Source organism: Staurois parvus, unplaced genomic scaffold (assembly GCF_062004578.1).
Source record: "Staurois parvus isolate SC_StPar_1 unplaced genomic scaffold, SC_StPar_1.0 ptg001351l, whole genome shotgun sequence".
Taxonomy (NCBI): domain Eukaryota; kingdom Metazoa; phylum Chordata; class Amphibia; order Anura; family Ranidae; genus Staurois; species Staurois parvus.
Window position 1 is genome coordinate 288638 of NW_028319147.1, and position 20836 is coordinate 309473.

A 20836-nucleotide genomic window follows, 5' to 3' on the forward strand; every position below is an offset into this window, starting at 1 on the left:
GGCCACGTAACCCTCTTTTGTTCACCCCTCTAGAACTACCATCTCTTCCTAGGAGGCTTGATTTTCCCGCACTTTTGGGACTAGCTCCTGCCCAGCTTTATTTGGCCAGCAAGCCCCCTTTTGTTCACCCCTCTGGAATGGCTATCACTTCTTAGGAGGCTTGATTTTCCCGCACTTTTGGGTCTAGCTTCTGTCCAGTTTTATTCGGTCAAGAAACCCTCTTCTGTGCACCCCTCTGAGACTGCCAATAGGAGGCTTGATTTTCCCGCTCTTTGGGACTAGCTCCTGCCCAGCTTTATTGGGCCAGAAAACCCTCTTCTGTGCACCCCACTGGAATGGCTATCACTTCTCAGGAGGGTTTATTTTCCCCACACTTTTGGGTCTAGTTCCTGCCCAGCTTTCTTGGGCAAAGAAAACCCTCTTCTGTGCACCCTTCTGAAACTGCTATCAGAGTCTTGATTTTCCCGTACTTTGGGTCTAGCTCCTGCCCAGCTATATTGGGCCAGAAAACCCTCTTCTGTGCACCCCTCTGGAACAGCTATCACTTCTCAGAAGGTTTTATTTTCCCACACTTTTGGGTCTAGCTCCTGCCTAGGTTTATATTGGGCCCTCTGGAACTACTATCACTTTTTAGGAGGCTTGATTTTCCCGCACTTTGGGACTAGCTCCTGCCCATCTTTATTACAATGAATATATACAATGACATAGGAAGGAGATTAGATGGCCACAGGGGCTTCACAGTGACCCCTACAGCAACCCGCACATCGCTGATTCTACCATCACAACCTGTCCGACGTGCGAGAATCCTGCCACCTGGCCTTCCAGGATACCTGATACACCTCCCAGAGGACCATAACAAAACAGAAAACAAACAAAGCCTGGAAAGCACAGCAAGACAATAAAAGAGGGGAAGTTTGGAGGAGGGGGGGGGGGGGCGGTACAGCGGGAATTAGTAAAGGCCGGAAAGTTCAACTTCCTGGAAGAGTGAAATGTAAAAGTACAAAACATACCAATCAATCCAATCCCAAAGCACCAACAAAGGGGAAACAACAGAATCTATAGACCGACAGAGCGGGAAAAGGGAAGGAAGTGGATGTTCCTTGGAGTTTATTGTAACTCAAACCTCCTGCAAGTAGAGGGAGGGGATTGAATTGCTCTGTTTGTGGCAACCCAGACCCTCCACAGGTAAGGGAAGGGAGTGGATGACCCTTGATACCTACAGCAACCCAGACCCTCTACAGGTAAGGGAAGGGATTGGATGCCCATGGTACCTACTGCAACCCAGACCCTCCACAGATAAGGGAAGGGATTGGATGACCCATGATACCTACTGCAACCCAGACCCTCCACAGGTAAGGGAAGGGATTGGATGACCCATGATACCTACTGCAACCCAGACCCTCCACAGGTAAGGGAAGGGATGACCCATGATACCTACTGCAACCCAGACCCTCCACAGGCAAGGGAAGGGAGTGGATGACCCATGATACCTACTGCAACCCAGACCCTCCACAGGCAAGGGAAGGGAGTGGATGACCCTTGATACCTACTGCAACCCAGACCCTCCACAGGTAAGGGAAGGGATTGGATGACCCATGATACCTACTGCAACCCAGACCCTCCACAGGTAAGGGATTGGATGACCCATGATACCTACTGCAACCCAGACCCTCTACAGGTAAGGGAAGGGAGTGGATGACCCTTGATACCTACTGCAACCCAGACCCTCCACAGGTAAGGGAAGGGATTGGATGACCCATCATACCTACTGCAACCCAGACCCTCTACAGGCAAGGGAAGGGCTTGGATGACCCATCATACCTACTGCAACTCAGACCCTCCACAGGTAAGGGAAGGGATTGGATGACCCATGGTACCTACTGCAACCCAGACCCTCCACAGGTAAGGGAAGGGATTGGATGACCCATGGTACCTACTGCAACCCAGACCCCCCACAGGTAAGGGAAGGGAGTGGATGACCAATGATACCTACTGCAACCCAGACCCTCCACAGGTAAGGGAAGGGAGTGGAGTGAATGACCCTTTGCTCTACCACAGACGTATCGTTCCGGTAGGTTTCCTAGCAGACGCATCGTTCTGGTAGGTTGTCTACCGGACACATAGTTCCGGTAGGTTCTCTACCGGACGCATCTTTCCAGTAGGCTCCCCGATTGGGTCTACGGGAACGATGTGCCCAAACACTACCTCCCTGTCTTCTCTGTGTGCCACCATAGGAACAATGTATCTGAATCTGCAGAGATAAGTAGGTTCTCTGCCGGATCAGACACTTTGCTCCGGTAGGTGCTCTAGACACATCATTCCAGTGGGTTCTCTACCAGATCTGACGCATCCTTCCGGTAGGTTCTCCAGCAGACGCATCGCTCCCGTAGGTTCTCCAGCGGACGCATCGCTCCCGTAGGTTCTCCAGCGGACGCATCGCTCCCGTAGGTTCTCCAGCGGACGCATCGCTCCCGTAGGTTCTCCAGCGGACGCATCGCTCCCGTAGGTTCTCCAGCGGACGCATCGCTCCCGTAGGTTCTCCAGCGGACGCATCGCTCCCGTAGGTTCTCCAGCGGACGCATCGCTCCAGTAGGTTCTCTAGCGGACGCATCGTTCCGGTAGGTTCTTCAGTGGACACATCATTCCAGTAGGTGCCCTGACTGGGTCTACTGGAACGATGTACCCAAACACTACCTAGTTTGCAGGAAATCTAAAGCAGATTGTAATGTATTGCTAGACTTGAGATATTTAGAAGGAACACTCCCTTCCAATTTCATCTTCAGAATTGAAAGCCCCACCCTGATATTGATCACCAGAGGTGGTCCCTTAGCACAGAAAGACGTGACACTGTACTCATACACAAACGCACCGCTATCAGTGGTTTTCTGCCCCAAGAGTTCAGGAACTTCACAGCATTGGTGGTCAATGACATAGGAAGGAGATTAGATGGCCACAGGGGCTTCACAGTGACCGGACCAGCAACCCGCACCTCCCCGATTCTACCATCGCAACGTGTCCGACATGTGAGAATCCCGCCACCTGGCCTGCCAGGATACCTGATACACCCCGATTACTGACTGCCCGGCCTACACACCTCCGAGAGGACAATGACAGAAAACAAAGCCTGGAAAGCACAGCAAGACAGAGTAAATGAGAGGCGAAGTTTGGAGGAAGCCAAATGTAAAAATCGGGGGCGGTACAACAGGAATTAGTAATGGCCGAAAAGTTAGACCTCCTGGAAGAGTGACATTTATTGTAAAACTGCAACACATACCAATCAATCCAAGCCCAAAGCACCAACAAAAAGGAAAAACAACAAAATCTATAGATAGACAGAACAGCAAAAGGGAAGGAAGTGGATGTTCCTTGGAGTTTATTGCAACTCAAACCTCCTGCAAGTAGAGGGAGGGGATTGAATTGCTCTGTTTGTGACAACCCAGACCACCCTCTATAGGTAAGGGAAGGGATTGGATGACCTATGGTACCTACTGCAACCCAGACCCTCCACAGGTAAGGGAAGGGAGTGGATGACCCTTGATACCTATTGCAACCCAGACCCTCTATAGGTAAGGGAAGGGAGTGGATGACCCATGATACCTACTGCAACCCAGACCCTCCACAGGTAAGGGAAGGGAGTGGATGACCTATGATACCTACTGCAACCCAAACCCTCTACAGGCAAGGGAAGGGAGTGGATGACCTATGATACCTACTGCAACCCAGACCCTCCACAGGTAAGGGAAAGGATGACCCATGATACCTATTGCAACCCAGACCCTCCACAGGTAAGGGAAGGGAGTGGATGACCCTTGATACCTATTGCAACCCAGACCCTCCACAGGTAAAGGAAGGGAGTGGATGGCCCTTGATATCTATTGAAACCGAGACACTCTACAGGTAAGGGAAGAGAGTGGCTGACCCTTGATACCTACTGCAACCCAGACCCTCCACAGGTAAGGGAAGAGAGTGGCTGACCCTTGATACCTACTGCAACCCAGAACCTCTACAGGTAAGGGAAGGGAGTGAATTATACTTATTGCAACCAAGACCTTCTGCAAGTTGAGGAAAGGGATTGAATTTCCCTTTGTGTTAGTTGTAACCCAGAACCTTTGGAAGTAAGGGAAGGAAAGGGTTTCCCTTTGCTTTGTTGGCAAGCCAGATCCACCAAGAGTAAGGAGTGGACTACCCTTTTTTGTTTATTGCAAACCACCACTGGTGGAAGAAGGGGTTGAATTTCCCCTTGGGTTTAGGGCAACACAGAAGTCTCATAGGTTAGGGAGTGGACCCCCCTTTGTGTTTATGGCAAGCCCAACCATCCAGAGGTAAGGGAGTGGACTGCCCATCGTGTTTATGGCAAGCCAGACCATCCAGAGGTAAGGGATTGGACCGCCCATCGTGTTTATGGCAAGCCAGACCATCCCGAGGTAAGAGAGTGGACTGCCCATCGTGTATATGGCAAGCCAGACCATCCCGAGGTAAGGGAGTGGACCGCCCATCGTGTTTATGGCAAGCCAGACCATCCACGGGTAAAGGAGTGGACTACCCTTGTGTTTAATGGCAAGCCAGACCATCCATGGGTAAAGGAGTGGACTACCCTTGTGTTTATGGCAAGCCAGACCATCCACGGATAAGTGAGTGGACTACCCGAAGTGTTTATGGCATGCCCAGCCATCCACGGGGAAGGAAGTGGACTACCCAAAGTGTTTATGGCATGCCCAGCCATCCACGGGGAAGGAAGTGGACTACCCTTTGTGTTTATGGCAAATATGACCATTCAGAGGTAAGGGAGTGGACTACTGTTCGTGTTTATGGCAAGCCAGGCCATCCACGGGTAAGGGAGTGGACTACCCGCTGTGTTTATGGAATGCTTGACCATGCAGGAGGTAAGGGAATGAGTTTGTTGCAACCCAGGCCTACAATAGGTAAAGAGAAGGAAGAGGATGTGCTTATGCAACACAGCAACCTTGAGCCTCTGTGGGCCATGAAATGGATTTTGATGACCCTTTGGTTTATTGCAACCAAGACCTACAACACGTAAGGGAGACAATTTCCCTCTATGTGTATTGCCTACCAGACTGACCATGGGTAAGGGAAGGGAGTGGATTTCCCATTGTGCCTATTGCACCCCAGATCCTGCCTTCATCAGAAATCCCATCGGGCTCCTGTAACAGGTGAGTCCCCTACAAGTCAAGATGGCAGGTAGGAACAGCAAAGAATGTCCCTTGGAATGACGAAAAAAAATATCATGAAATCGGTGGAGGAAATGAAGTCCAAGTGCCATCCATGGTACATCCCGTCCTCAGAAAGTCAAAGAAAAGTCAGAAGTCCTAACATGCTGCAAGCCAGGTAATTCACAGGACACCCAGGGAATTAGACTTTGTGGAATGAAGATAGAATCAGTCAGGCTGTGACTGCTATCAGAAACTACAGAGATCAACTGAAAATTTCCAACCCAGCCAGTCCAATCTGTTGCAGATTTCTGCTCCCGAACTTCTGTTATCGTCCAGTTAGAGGCCAGAAAGGGAAAGAGCGTGACAGTTCTACATTCTGGAGACAGGGGGAGCCAGCGCACCCCACATCTCACAGTCCCTGAGATTGACAGTCAGAGGAATAATATACGACCTTCAGGTAAGTCAAACATCTGACAGAAGAGAACAAACAAAACAAATCACATGACACCGACACCGACCATGGGAGAATGAGAACTTATATCTGGAGGGCGGTGATGTCACTCTGTATAATATATCTTATATCTGGAGGGCGGTGATGTCACTCTGTATAATATATCTTATATCCGGAGGGCGGTGATGTCACTCTGTATAATATATCTTATATCCGGAGGGCGGTGATGTCACTCTGTATAATATATCTTATATCCGGAGGGCAGTGATGTCACTCTGTATAATATATCTTATATCTGGAGGGCGGTGATGTCACTCTGTATAATATATCTTATATCTGGAGGGCGGTGATGTCACTCTGTATAATATATCTTATATCTGGAGGGCGGTGATGTCACTCTGTATAATATATCTTATATCCGGAGGGCGGTGATGTCACTCCTGTATAATATATCTTATATCTGGAGGGCGGTGATGTCACTCCTGTATAATATATCTTATATCTGGAGGGCGGTGATGTCACTCTGTATAATATATCTTATATCTGGAGGGCGGTGATGTCACTCTGTATAATATATCTTATATCCGGAGGGCGGTGATGTCACTCTGTATAATATATCTTATATCTGGAGGGCGGTGATGTCACTCTGTATAATATATCTTATATCCGGAGGGCGGTGATGTCACTCCTGTATAATATATCTTATATCCGGAGGGCGGTGATGTCACTCTGTATAATATATCTTATATCTGGAGGGCGGTGATGTCACTCTGTATAATATATCTTATATCTGGAGGGCGGTGATGTCACTCTGTATAATATATCTTATATCCGGAGGGCGGTGATGTCACTCCTGTATAATATATCTTATATCTGGAGGGCGGTGATGTCACTCCTGTATAATATATCTTATATCTGGAGGGCGGTGATGTCACTCTGTATAATATATCTTATATCTGGAGGGCGGTGATGTCACTCCTGTATAATATATCTTATATCTGGAGGGCGGTGATGTCACTCTGTATAATATATCTTATATCTGGAGGGCGGTGATGTCACTCTGTATAATATATCTTATATCTGGAGGGCGGTGATGTCACTCCTGTATAATATATCTTATATCTGGAGGGCGGTGATGTCACTCTGTATAATATATCTTATATCCGGAGGGCGGTGATGTCACTCTGTATAATATATCTTATATCTGGGGGGCGGTGATGTCACTCTGTATAATATATCTTATATCTGGAGGGCGGTGATGTCACTCTGTATAATATATCTTATATCTGGAGGGCGGTGATGTCACTCTGTATAATATATCTTATATCTGGAGGGCGGTGATGTCACACTGTATATCTTATATCTGGAGGGCGGTGATGTCACTCTGTATAATATATCTTATATCTGGAGAGCGGTGATGTCACTCTGTATAATATATCTTATATCTGGAGGGCGGTGATGTCACTCTGTATAATATATCTTATATCTGGAGGGCGGTGATGTCACTCTGTATAATATATCTTATATCCGGAGGGCGGTGATGTCACTCCTGTATAATATATCTTATATCTGGAGGGCGGTGATGTCACTCCTGTATAATATATCTTATATCTGGACGGCGGTGATGTCACTCTGTATAATATATCTTATATCTGGAGGGCGGTGATGTCACTCTATAATATATCTTATACAGATATCAGCCATAACTTTACAACCACCCACCTAATACTGAGTAAGTTTCCACTTTTGCTGACAAAAAACGGCCCCGACCCGTCAAGGCTTGGACACCACTAGACATCTGTAGGGACTTCTGGCACCAAGTTGTCAGTGGCAGATCCTTTAAGCCCCGTAAGTTTGGAGGTGGGACCTCCATGGATTGGACTTGTTTTTCCACAGATGTTTGATTGGATGGAGATCTGAGAATTTGGAGGCCAATTCAACACCTCAAACTTGTTGTTGTGTTTCTCAAACCATTCCTGAATTTCCAAGACCAGGCCACCTACTTCCATTGCTCAGTAGTCCAGTTCTGATGCTCACGTGCCCATTGTGGACTCTTTTGGCTGTGAACATGGGTCAGCATGGGCCAGTCTGAGGCTACACAGCAAACTCTGATGTCCATTTTATCTGCTTTCAACGCATTAACTTCAGGGACAACATGTTCACTAGCTGCCTAATATATCCCACCAGGGGCGGACTGACAACTCATGGGGCCCCCAGGCAATAGGGGACCATGGGGCCCCTGTGTCCTTGCCCAAACTCAAAAAAGCCTATGAAAAAGGTACCAGGGGCATCTCATGGGGCCCCCTACTGACCCCGGGCAGTGCCCGAGTTTCCAAATGGTCAGTCCGCCCCTGTGACCCACCCACTCTCAGATGCCATTGTAACCAGATAATCCACGTTATTCACTCTGCCCATCAGTGGTCATAAAGTTATGGTTGATCGGTGTATCTGGAGAGTGATGATGTCACTCCTGTAGGATATATAATTATCTCACCAATCCCGGCGGGCGATTTTCGTTTTCGGTTGGCCGATCAGCACCGTCTGGTTTCTCCCACGGACGGTATAGACTAGCGTCTCTCATCCAGTGTGGAGTCACTGGACATAAATCCCTTCTCCCAGCCCTCCCCCCCCCCCCCCCCCGTTACCTTTCGGACACCTTTATAGTTTTTGTTGTTGGAGACGCCATGTGTGCCGACAATGGAGGGGGGCGGTCAGGAAAGTTTAAAATTACAGATTTCAGTTGTTTGTTGCTAGAACACGAGGCGTCAGTAAGGAGGATTGTGTCCCCGGTGCTCAGATGGAGGATTGGGATCATAAACCTGGGAAATAGGCCCCAAACATGCCTGAGGATGGGGCCCATCGCGGGTCCTAGGGTGCAGCTGCCAACTGGAGGAGCAATCTGATGGCGAGTCATCTCCCCCTGCCCTCCCAAGAAGAAAACTCGCCATTTTTCTATCAAAATCAGTAGAACCTGGGATACAGGGGGCACCAGGGGCGGACTGACAACTCATGGGGCCCCCAGGCAATAGGGGATCATGGGGCCCCTGTGTCCTTGCCCAAACTCAAAAAAGCCTATGAAAAAGGTACCAGTGGCATCTCATGGGGCCCCCTACTGACCCCGGGCCCTCGGGCAGTGCCCGGGTTTCCAAATGTTCAGTCCGCCCCTGGGAGAAACAAATAAATGTGACACACAGGGAGGAGATGAGGGGACACCAATAAATGTGACCAAAATAGAGCTCTTTGGCATCAACTCAACTCCCCGTGTTTGGAGGAGGAATGCTGCCTATAACCCCAAGAACACCATCCCAACTGTGAAACATGGTGGTGGAAACATTCTGCTTTGGGGGTGTTTTTCTGCTAAGGGGACAGGACAACTGCACCGCATCAAAGGGACGATGGACGGGGCAATGTACCATCAAATCTTGGGTGAGAACCTTCTTCCCTCAGCCAGGGTATTGAATATGGGTCATGGATGGGTGTTCCAGCATGACAATGACCCAAAACACACGGCCAAGGCAACAAAGGAGCGGCTCAAGAAGAAGCACATTAAGGTCCTGGAGTGGCCTAGCCAGTCTCCAGACCTTCATCCGATTGAAAATCTGTGGAGGGAGCTGAAAGTTCGAGTTGCCAAACGTCAGCCACCAAACCTTAATGACTTGGAGAGGATCTGCCAAGAGGAGTGGGCCAAAATCCCTCCTGAGATGTGTGGGAACCTGGGGGCCAACTCCAGGAAACGTCTGACCTCGGCGATGGCCAACAAGGGATTGGCCACCAAGTACTAAGTCATGTTTTGTGAAGGGGATCAAATCCTTCTTTCCCTCATGAACATGCAGATCCGTCATCATTTGTTAGACGCATTTCTGCTGAATTTGTTGTTGTATTCTGTCTCTCAGTGTTACAATACACCAAATATTAAATTTGTTTACTAATCATTTCTTTGTGAGGGGCGAACATTCAAAATCACCCGGGGAGCAAATCCGCATTTTGGGAGATAGCCAAACAGATTGGGGTAGGGAGTTCCAGAGGATGGGAGAGGCTCAGGAGAAGTCCTGGAGGTGAGCTTGGAAGAAGGAGACAAGGGAGCTAGAGAGCAGGAGTTCTTGGGAGCAGTGAAGAGAATGAGCGATTTGGCTGGCATTTTGGGACTAGTTTAGTGATGAAGCTGGGGGCCGAGCTGTGGGTGGCTTTGTCGGTTGTTGTTCGTACTTTGAATTGAAATTGTTGGGTGAGTGGAGCAGCCAGTGGAGGGATTGGAAGATATGGGTACTAGACACTGAACGGTTGGTAAGGTGGATGAGCCTGGCAGCAACATTCATGATGGACTGAAGGGTGGATAGCCTATGTAAAGGTCATCCAATGAGGAAGGAGCTGCAATAGCCGAGGTGAGAGATATCCCGGGAGGGAATTAGAAGCTTTGTGGTGTCATTGGCAAGGAAGGGACGTATCTTGGAGATGTTGCGGAGGTTGAGATGGCAACCTTTGGACAGTGATTGGATGTGGGCCTGAAAGGAGAGTTCAGAGTCCAGGGTAACACCTAGAACATTGGCACGCCGGGATGGGTTGATAAGCCGAGCCTTTGATCTTGACAGAGAAATCAGGGAAAGAGGCACGTAGGGGAGGAAATATTAGGAGCCCGGTTTTGGATCGATTGGGTTTGAGGAAGTGGTGTGACATCCAGGCTGATATGTCGGTCAGGAAGTTAGTGATGCGTGAGCACAATGATGTTGTGAGCCGAGGGGTAGAGAGATAGATTTGGGTGTCATCAGCATAGAAATGGTATTGGTTGACCCACGGAGGAGGTGTAGATCGAGAACAGAACCTTGGGGGACCCCGACGGAGAAAGGAGGAGGAGAGGAGGAAGAAGAATTGTAAGTGACGCTGTTAGTTCGGTGGGATAGGTAGGATGAAAACCAAAGAGGAGTGCAGTCTCAGAGGCCAAAAGGAGTGGAGTGTTTTTAGAGTAGGAAGGGGTGGTCAACCATGTCAAAGGCAGCAGAAAGGTCCAGGAGTAGAAATACAGAATAGTGTTCATTGGTTTTAGCCGTTAGTAAATCATTTGTGAGTTTAGAGAGAGCAGTTTCTGTGGAGTGTTGAGGGAAACGTCCAGACTGAAGGGGATCAAGACAGTGGAGGTGGTCACTCAGTTGGTTGTAGACCAGACGTTCAAGGATTTTGGAGAAAAAGGGAAGCAAGGAGCTATCGAGCAGATTGCTAAGATTGGTGGGTCCCAGGAAGGCTTTTTACGTATGGGGGTGACTAGAGAGTTGGAGAAGATATTGAAGAAGTGAGTTAGAGAGCATAGGATAGAGCCAGAGGGTGACCTTAGCCTTTCTGAGGGAACAGGGTCCAGGTGGTTAGATGAAAAAAAAAGGTTAGCAACCTTGTCAGCAGGGTTGAATGAGGGAAGTGTTGAGTGTACCTGTGGACATTGAGTGACAAGTGGGGGAGATGTCTGCACAGTCGAGATCACCTCGTGAATTGTGTCAATATTTTGCATGTGCTTTGAGATCTTCTGGGCAGTGAGTGAGGTAGTGGGTGGAGGACACTTGAAGGCAGAGAAGAGTTGAGGTGGACTGGATGAGAAGGTGTTAACGAGAGTGACAAAATAGGAGGCAGGAATAGCATTTCTGGAGGGCAGATTTATATTGGCTGAAATATTTGAGACCTAGTCTTACAACCACAGATGCTCAAGAACGTGGCTACGTCTGAGACTTCCGGTGTCATCTGTTTGCCAAGGTTGTTGAGGTCGGGGCCTGATACTATGAAAGGGGGGAAGAACGTATCCGGGGAGGAGGACAGTGAAGTGTTCTCGACGAAGTGGCTAGGCTGGGGCAGGACAGGGTGAGATTTTGTCATAGAGGTGGTCAGGAGAAGAGCAGAGAAGAGAGGGGTTGAGGTGGTGAAGGTTTCTACATCTATTTGTTGGGTGGTTGGAGGGAGAGGAGGTGGAAGACTGGGAGAAAGTGCAATTAAGGTGGTGATTAGGGATGGTCGGAGAGGTTGCACAGAATGCGAAAGGTAGGTGTCAGGGATCGCGGCTCCGGACTCCTGTGTCTCGGCGCCGTCCCCCGCGCATGCGCACTGGCGGCGAGCCGCGGCTGACAGGGAGCCGCGCATGCGCAGTAGAGAGCCACGGGCGCGCCTCAGGCATCCAATGACAGCCGGGGGCGCGTCCGAGCCAGCCAATGACAGGGCAGGGCGCACTATTTAAAGATGCCCTGCACTGTCACCAATTGCCGCAAGGTCTTCCTGTGATCCTGAGTTCCTGCACCCGTTTTGTGACCCTGTTTTTGACCCTGACTACGCTGCCTGCCCCTGTGATTGACCCGGCTTGTCCTGACTATTCTACCTGCTCCTGTGATTGACCCGGCTTGTCCTGACTATTCTGCCCGCTCCTGTGTTTTGACTCGGATTATCCTGACTATTCTACGGACTGATTTACCTGGCTGACCCTGCACGTGACCCGACTACTCCTTGCCCGCCGATTCGGTACCCCGCTTACCCCCACGGGACCACTATCCGTACCACCCTGCTGGGGCCGTCATCCTCTTCATATCTGGCTCTCCCGGTACCTACACACATCCCCGGAGGCCTCCTCAGCCGCTGGTGGGCCCGCTCAGAGGTCGTGACCTGGCCCGGGACTGTTTCAAGTCCATCCCCACCATCAGGGGCCCTGGTGAAGGCACAGCCCGGGCTTAGACCCCACGCTCTGGGTTGGTCTGCCAGTTGGCAGCTGGAAGGCTCCGCCTGGCGGATCATAACAGTAGGAGAACACAAAGTCAAGGGTGTGGCCATCAGAGTGAGTAGAAGAGTGTATGTATTATTATACAGGATTTATATGGAGACAATACTTGTCAATACAAGAAGGTTCGGAGGGCCCTGTTCCTTGGAGCTTACAATCCATTGCTTCAGGTCAAAAAAAAGGAGGATTAGGCGAAGTTTAGAAGTTGGGAGTATTGGAATAAACAGGGATGTTGAAGTCACCGAGAATGATTGTGGAGACTTCAGAAGAGAGAAAGTAGGGTAGCCAGTGCAGAGAAGGCATCATGGAAGGTTGATACCCGTGGAGGGGCCAGTAGATCACAGCAATGCAGAAACTGGAGAAAATAGACGAATACAAGTGAGGAAGGGGATAGAGAGGGAGGAGAGTGAAGTACCTGAAGAAGGTGCTATGCAGGAACAGCTCCCTTCTATCCACTGGGTCTGGGGGAGCGAGTCCAGAGAAGGCCACCAAGAGAGAGGGAAGCAAGAGAAGCAGAGTCTGATTCATGAAGCCAGGTTTCAGTAACAGCAGGTCGATTAAATGAGCGTGTGAGAAAGAGGCCATGGACAGGCGAGTTTGTTAGGCCCCTTTCACACGGGTGATCCATCTGTCTAATCAGTTCAGTCATGTTTTTTTTCAAAGGAAAAAAAAATGGATCAGTTTACATCCATTTTTCATCCGTTTTTACATCCTTTACCAATGCAAAAACTGACAGTATGTCCATTTACATCTGTTTTTGTCTGTTCCTGTTTTTTTTAACGGAACAAAAATAGGGTTGATGTAAACGGATCATCTAATAGCCCATAGAAATGCATTGGTGTCCGTTTTTCATCCATTAAACGGACGGCTGAAAAAAACGGACATACGGAACCGCCCGCGTGAAAGGGGCCTTACAGACAGAGTGGGCATTCAAAAGGGCGCAAGAGAAGGAGAGGCTGGTCTTGGGAAGAAGAGGAGTGGAAACCAAGTTTGTTTGCCAGAGGTTGGGGGGGGGGGGGTTGGGCACAGTTAAATGATGGAGGCCCAGGGTTTGGGGATATACCTCCAGAGGTTAGAAGGGTGAGGGAAATATGGGGATGGGTGTGTTGGGAACAGCTAAATGATGGAGACCCAGGGTTTGGGGATATACCTCTAGAGGTTAGAAGGGTGAGGGAAATATGGGGATGGGTGTGTTGGGAACAGCTAAATGATGGAGGCCCAGGGTTTGGGGATATACCTCTAGAGGTTAGAAGAAGCAGAAGGATGAGGGAGATAATATGGGGACGGGTGTGTTGGGCACAGTTAGATAATGGAGGCCCAGGGTTCGGGGGTATACCTCCAGAGGTTAGGAAAAGAAGGAGGGTGAGAGAGATAATATGGGGATGGGTGTGTAGGACACAGTTAAAATGATGGAGGCCCAGGGTTTGGGGGTATACCTCCAGGAGGTTAGGAGAAGCAGAACGGTAAGGGAGATAATATGGGGACGGGTGTGTTGGGCACAGTTAGATGATGGAGGCCCAGGCTTTGGAGATATACCTCCAGGAGGTTAGGAGAAGAAGGGTGAGAAAGATAATAATATGGAGATGGGTGTGTTGGGAACAGCTAAATGATGGAGGCCCAGGGTTTGGGGATATACCTCCAGAGGTTAGGAGAAGGGTGAGGGAAATATGGGGATGGGTGTGTTGGGCACAGTTAAATGATGGAGGCCCAGGGTTTGGGGATATACCTCCAGAGGTTAGGAGAAGCAGAAGGGTGAGGGTGGTAATATGGGGACGGGTGTGTTGGGCACAGCTAAAATGATGGAGGCCCAGGGTTTGGGGATATACCTCCAGAGGTTAGGAGAAGGGTGAGGGAAATATGGGGATGGGTGTGTTGGGAACAGCTAAATGATGGAGGCCCAGGGTTTGGGGATATACCTCCAGAGGTTAGAAGAAGCAGAAGGATGAGGGAGATAATATGGGGATGGGTGTGTTGGGTGAAGTTAAATGATGGAGGCCCAGGGTTTGGGGATATACCTCCAGAGGTAAGGAAGATAATATGGGGACAGGTGTTTTGGGAACAGCAAAATGATGGAGGCCCAGGCTTTGGAGAAATACCTCCAGGAGGTTAGGAGAAGAAGGGTGAGGGAGATAATATGGGAATAAAATGTATATGGCGGGCCATGCCCCGGCGTCCTGGAGGTTTCATCAGCATGTGGGTTTAGGATTAGGAGGAGGTGTTGAGTGCAGTAATAAGGAGAGGACAGAAGTGAGGGCGATCTAGATAAGCTGTGGGGTGGAGAAGAGGGGGGGGAAGGAAAGAGTTTAAGGAGAGAGGACAACTGTGAGAAGGAGAGGTAGGGGGCGCATGTCACAGAATGGAAAGAGAGCCGAATGGGGGAAACAAGGCCACCTGCGGTCTGTTTGGTAGTAGTTTGCTGTGGATTTTTCACTTCGTGAAATCGCCGAAGTGCAGAGCTGAAGTGCACCAACTTAATTAAAGGAGCCCACTTAATTAAAGGAGCCCACCTGAGTAAAAGGAGCCCACCTGAGTAAAAGGAGCCCACCTGAGTAAAAGGAGCCCACCTGAGTAAAAGGAGCCCACCTGAGTAAAAGGAGCCCACCTAATTAAAAGGAGCCCACCTAATTAAAAGGAGCACACCTAATTTAAAGGAGCCCACCTAATTTAAAGGAGCCCACCTAATTTAAAGGAGCACACCTAATTTAAAGGAGCCCACCTAATTTAAAGGAGCCCACTTGAACCCCAGCTATGTGCCCCCTCAACCACATGCTTTCCCCATAAAGGGTGGTCTAGCTTTGTACGGTTATGGGTGGGGGGGGGGGGTCATCAGGAGTCAGTGAAAGGACGGCTGACTTGCAGAGCAAACCTTCCACACCACAATCAGACAGCAGGAGTAGTAAAGATTAAGATCAGCCCATAATTCAGGTGTGACAATAAAAAGCAACAAACATCCCGGTGATGTGGACACGGCTACAGGTGGTGAAGAGCAGCAACCAAACATAAACAGATCGATCGTAAATCAGTCAGTTTTTGGTGAACGTGAAAAGTAGGAGCGTACCTGTTGCAGGGCTCTCCAAACTATGGCCCTCCAAGTGTTGAGGAACTGCAAGTCCCATGAGGCCTTGCAAGACTCTGACAGCCACCGGCAAGACTTCCAGAGGCATGATGGGACTTGTAGTACTTCAACAACTGGGAGGTCCATAGTTTGGAGACCCCTGTAGGACGTCAAGAGATGTCCAGTTCATCCCTCTACCCAGGGGCAGACTGACCATTCGAGAACTCCAGCAGTGCCCAAGGTCAGTAGGGGGCCCCATGAGATGCCCCTGGTACCTTTCATAGGTTTTTTTTATGTCTGAGCGAGAACAGAGGGGCCCCATGATCCGCTATGGCCCGGGGGCCCCATGAGTTGTCAGTCCACTCCTTCCATTGGTCTCCATTAGGGTCTCCTCATCTTCAGCTCTACCTCATATGAACATTTTGGACCCATGTAGGATGAATTGCACAAATGTAAGTCGTCCGAACCAATATATAAAATTGAAAGCCACGACCAATCGCTCCCTGGGCAGCAGAGCTTGCAATCTATTCTCGCCTTCCACAGTCGCCGTAATAATCTGACGCACATCTAGAAGACTGCAGACATGGCCGGCCGGGGCAACGTTCCTCAGATACCCTCACCTGAACACAGAAAACGGTTCCGGGTGGCAGGCGTTCTACAGCCCCGGGCAGCAAAGCTTGCACTCTAATGAGTCTCCTTTACAGAGGTCTGACAATGGTACAAGGACGACGCGGGGAGCACCACTTCCCCAAAAAATGGCGGCATTACCCCCAAATGAAGCACCGCTGGGCTCTGAGCTGCAGAGCTTGCAATCCATCACCTCCTTCTATGGGCCCGATGAACGATCGTCGATGCAACGTTTACTACTGCGCCAATTACACCACGACGCGCTTCGGAAATCGGGAAAACCCCCTAGTGGCGGCGTTTCAGATAAATGTCGCAATTTGCGTGATGGGTTATTAAAAATATTGCGGCATGAGAAACCGATCGGCGGCACGATAGTAAAATAGCGCAGATTGCAACAAATAAAACAAAAAACGCAACGCATGTTCTTGTAGAACATCAGAAATAACGAAACCCCCCCCATCGGTCGCAATTTGAGCGAAATGTCGTGAAAACGAAACCGCGGCTCGGAGTGACCGCAGCCTCCAGAGATTGAGGGGGGTTAGGAGACGCTGCGGGGGCTGGGAGCCACCAACGTATTTCAGGCCCTGGGGGAATCCCGGCTGACCTTCGTATTGGGCAGGTGCAAGAAAGGCAGTTGATGGAATTTTTCATGTGAGGTCAGAAGGGGGTTTTGAGGCTCAAAGTCGCCAACATATTTCAGGCCCTGGGGAATCCCGGCTTACCTCCGTATTAGGCAGGCATTAAAAGGGGCAGCTTCTATCATTTTGTAGATGACGGTGGAATGGGGGTTGGGAAACGGCGTGCGTCAGAAATACGAACATTTCAGAGGAATGTCGCAATTCACGCATCTTCTATCTGAAAAGGCCGCATCAATTTATGGCGCATTACTGCGACAAGCCGTAGGTGGCGCTGGACTCCTTTAAAGCCGCTGCAGCGTAACGATTGGTCGCAGTTTGCGTCTTCTTTTCGCGACAACTTCGCATTTCCATCCCCCGCTCAGGATTATGCGCCGATCGGGCATCGCCGATACGTAGAACTTGCCGCAAGTCATGGAGAACTCTTTATAAAACGGTCGTTATTTGTTGCATTTTGCAAACTTTTTTGCAACAATGTTGCATTTATTTCCCCCTCAGAATTTCCCGAAGTTCGATTGGGCCCCCCGAATATTTTGCATGCGCGGGATTGGCTGTAAGCAACGCAGGACTCTATAAATGGTTGCTGGGATGAAAAAGATGGTTTGTTGCGTTTTGCACTTTTTTGCAACAATGTTGCATTTATTTCCCGCTCAGAATTTCCCGAAGTTCAGTCGGGCCCTTCGAATATTTTGCATGCGCGGGATTGGCTGTAAGCGACGCAGGCAGGGGCGGACTGGCAACTCATGGGGGCCCCAGGCAATAGGGGATCATGGGGCCCCTGTGTCCTCGCCCACGCTCAAAGCACACCCAAAAAAGCCTATGAAAGGTACCAGGGGCATCTCATGGGGCCCCTTAGTGACCCCGGGCCCTCGGGCAGTGCCCGAGTTTCCGAACGGTCAGTCCGCCCCTGGACGCAGGACTCTATAATGGTCGCTGGGACGCCATCGGCGAACTTTTTTTGGCGGCACTGAATTCCCCGTTCAGAATTTCTCACTCGACGCCGACTGTTGGGCCCCGTGTTTTCATCAAAGGGCCCCGCGGTTGTGCCGTTCAAAACTGTTGCAAAAAAAGTTCGCAAAATGCTACAAATAATCTTTTGCGTCCCGGCGACCGTTTGTAGAGTTCTACGTGACTTGCGGAAAGTTCTACGTATGCGCCGGGCCCGATCGGCGGGAAATCCTGAGCGGGGGATGGAAGCGTGAAGATGTCGCGAGAAAAAAAAGACGCAAACTGCGACCAATCGTTACGTAGCAGCGGCTTTGAAGGAGTCCAGCGCCCCCTACGGATTGTGTCACTTTGCGTCGCTTCAAATTTGTCACAAAAAAACAAACAAATACAAAACAATAAAAAAACGAAACAAAAAAAAAAAAAAAAACGAAACAAAAAAACAAACAAAAGAAAAAACAATAAAAAAAACAGTGCCGTCCGACAAGTGGGCCCTGACCTGCAGAGCTTGCACTCTAATCTGTCCTGTTGCTGTACCAGTTGTAGAGGATGTGATATGCGGGGTGCAAGGACGGCCGGGGGGCATTGCTTACCCCAAATGAAGTGGTGCTTATGGCCGGCAGCCTGGCTCTGAGCTGCACAGGGATGGTGGGAACCCCTCATAATGGGCACAGCGGGAGTACAGACTCGGGAACTCAGCACAGGGATGGTGGGAACCCCTCATAATGGGCACAGCGGGCATACAGACCCAGGAACTCAGCACAGGGATGGTGGGAACCCCTCATAATGGGCACAGCGGGAGTACAGACCCGGGAACTCGGCACAGGGATGGTGGGAACCCCTCATAATGGGCACAGCGGGCGTACAGACCCGGGAACTCAGCACAGAGATGGTGGGAACCCCTCATAATGGGCACAGCGGGTGTACAGATCAGGGAACTCAGCACAGGGATGGTGGGAACCCCTCATAATGGGCACAGCGGGCGTACAGACCTGGGAACTCAGCACAGGGATGGTGGGAACCCCTCATAACGGGCACAGGGGGTACAGACCCGGGAACTCAGCACAGGGACGGTGGGAACCCCTCATAATGGGCACAGCGGGCGTACAGACCCGGGAACACGGCACAGGGACGGTGGGAACCCCTCATGATGGGCACAGCGGGTGTACAGACCCGGGAACTCAGCACAGGGACGGTGGGAACCCCTCATAATGGGCACAGCGGGCGTACAGACCCGGGAACTCAGCACAGGGACGGTGGGAACCCCTCATAATGGGCACAGCGGGCGTACAGACCCGGGAACACGGCACAGGGACGGTGGGAACCCCTCATGATGGGCACAGCGGGCATACAGACCCGGGAACACGGCACAGGGACGGTGGGAACCCCTCATGATGGGCACAGCGGGCGTACAGACCCGGGAACTCAGCACAGGGACGGTGGGAACCCCTCATAATGGGCACAGCGGGCGTACAGACCCGGGAACTCGGCACAGGGATGGTGGGAACCCGTCATTTAACGGCACTGCTGCAAAGACGGGTTTTTATCTCTCCGCAGTTCAACACCAATACCAGCGCGGCGATTTTTGACCATCGGGCCCCGGCCTGCAGAGCTTGCAATCTAATCACCCAAAAAGGCTATAGGATATGGATACACACAGCACAGGCACTTCCCCCCCCCCCCCCCCCCCGCCTGCAGAACTTGCAATCTAATCTGTGCATGCCCAGGGTGCAGGAAGTCTCGGTGTGGGGGTGTAATGAGAAAAGCTGCCCCCTCCCCTCCCCCCACTTTTTATAAAGCAACTGCCTCCCGAGCCACAGAGCTTGCAGTCTAATCCCTCCAGGTAGACGTAGGAATAGCAGTTTGGAGGATTTTTTGCAGAGGAGGGTGGCGGGGGGGGGGGGGTCAGTGTATCCTGCGGGGGGGGGGGGGGCTAGGAGGTCACAGAGTCAGTAACATGTTTCAGGCCCCGGGGGAATCCCGGCTTACCTGGGTATTATGGAGGAATAGGTGCCGGATGATCCCTGCTGAAGGCTGCTGAGATCAAGTGGCCTGTGTCATGGCTCCCCTCCCTTCCTCTGTGATGGCTGCAGCTCATCCCACCTTCCTCCTCCATGTTGCTCCTCCTCCCCTCCCCCTCCCACCTGCTCTCTGTTGTCAGCAAAGCAAACACTCCGCATGCAGAATATCGCCTCTTCTATTTATATCTCCCAAATATCGCCTGCGCCCCCCCAACCCCCCCCCCCCCCGAGACTCCGGAATAATAGAAGGCCTTTACAGGGCCGCAGGGGAACAATTCCATCCGCAAAGTCACAGAAATCTACAAACATTGGCTGCTTAAAGGATCAGTCCACCTAAAAGGATACGTCTGTACGCCCGCTGTGCCCATTATGAGGGGTTCCCACCATCCCTGTGCCGAGGTCCCGGGTCTGTACACCCGCTGTGCCCATTATGAGGGGTTCCCACCATCCCTGTGCTGAGTTCCCGGGTCTGTACACCCGCTGTGCCCATTATGAGGGGTTCCCACCATCCCTGTGCTGAGTTCCCAGGTCTGTACACCCACTGTGCCCATTATGAGGGGTTCTTACCATCCCTGCGCCCATTATGAGGGGTTCCCACCATCCCTGCGCCGAGTTCCCGGGTCTGTACGCCCGCTGTGCCCGTTATGAGGGGTTCCCACCATCCCTGCGCCCATTATGAGGGGTTCCCACCATCCCTGTGCCGAGTTCCCGGGTCTGTACACCCGCTGTGCCCATTATGAGGGGTTCCCACCATCCCTGTGCCGAGGTCCCGGGTCTGTACACCCGCTGTGCCCATTATGAGGGGTTCCCACCATCCCTGCGCCCATTATGAGGGGTTCCCACCATCCCTGCGCCCATTATGAGGGGTTCCCACCATCCCTGTGCCGAGTTCCCAGGTCTGTACGCCCGCTGTGCCCATTATGAGGGGTTCCCACCGTTCCTGTGCCGAGGTCCCGGGTCTGTACCCCCACCGTGCCCGTTATGAGGGGTTCCCACCATCCCTGTGCCGAGGTCCCGGGTCTGTACGCCCGCCGTGCCCATTATGAGGGGTTCCCACCATCCCTGTGCTGAGTTCCCGGGTCTGTACACCCGCCGTGCCTATTATGAGGGGTTCCCACCATCCCTGTGCTGAGTTCCCGGGTCTGTACACCCGCCGTGCCTATTATGAGGGGTTCCCACCATCCCTGTG

The 20836-nt window shown here is 51.0% G+C and overlaps 1 protein-coding gene across 1 annotated transcript in view; it reads right to left on the reverse strand.

Moving 5' to 3' along the window:
* B4GALT3 (beta-1,4-galactosyltransferase 3) overlaps positions 1-19751 on the reverse strand; it is a 36382-nt gene extending 16631 nt beyond the window's left edge. Inside the window, exon 1 of the mRNA XM_089661568.1 lies at positions 19616-19751. The gene's annotated coding sequence lies outside the window, so the exon portion shown is untranslated. The remainder of the gene's footprint in view (positions 1-19615) is intronic.
* Positions 19752-20836: the final 1085 nt, after the last annotated feature.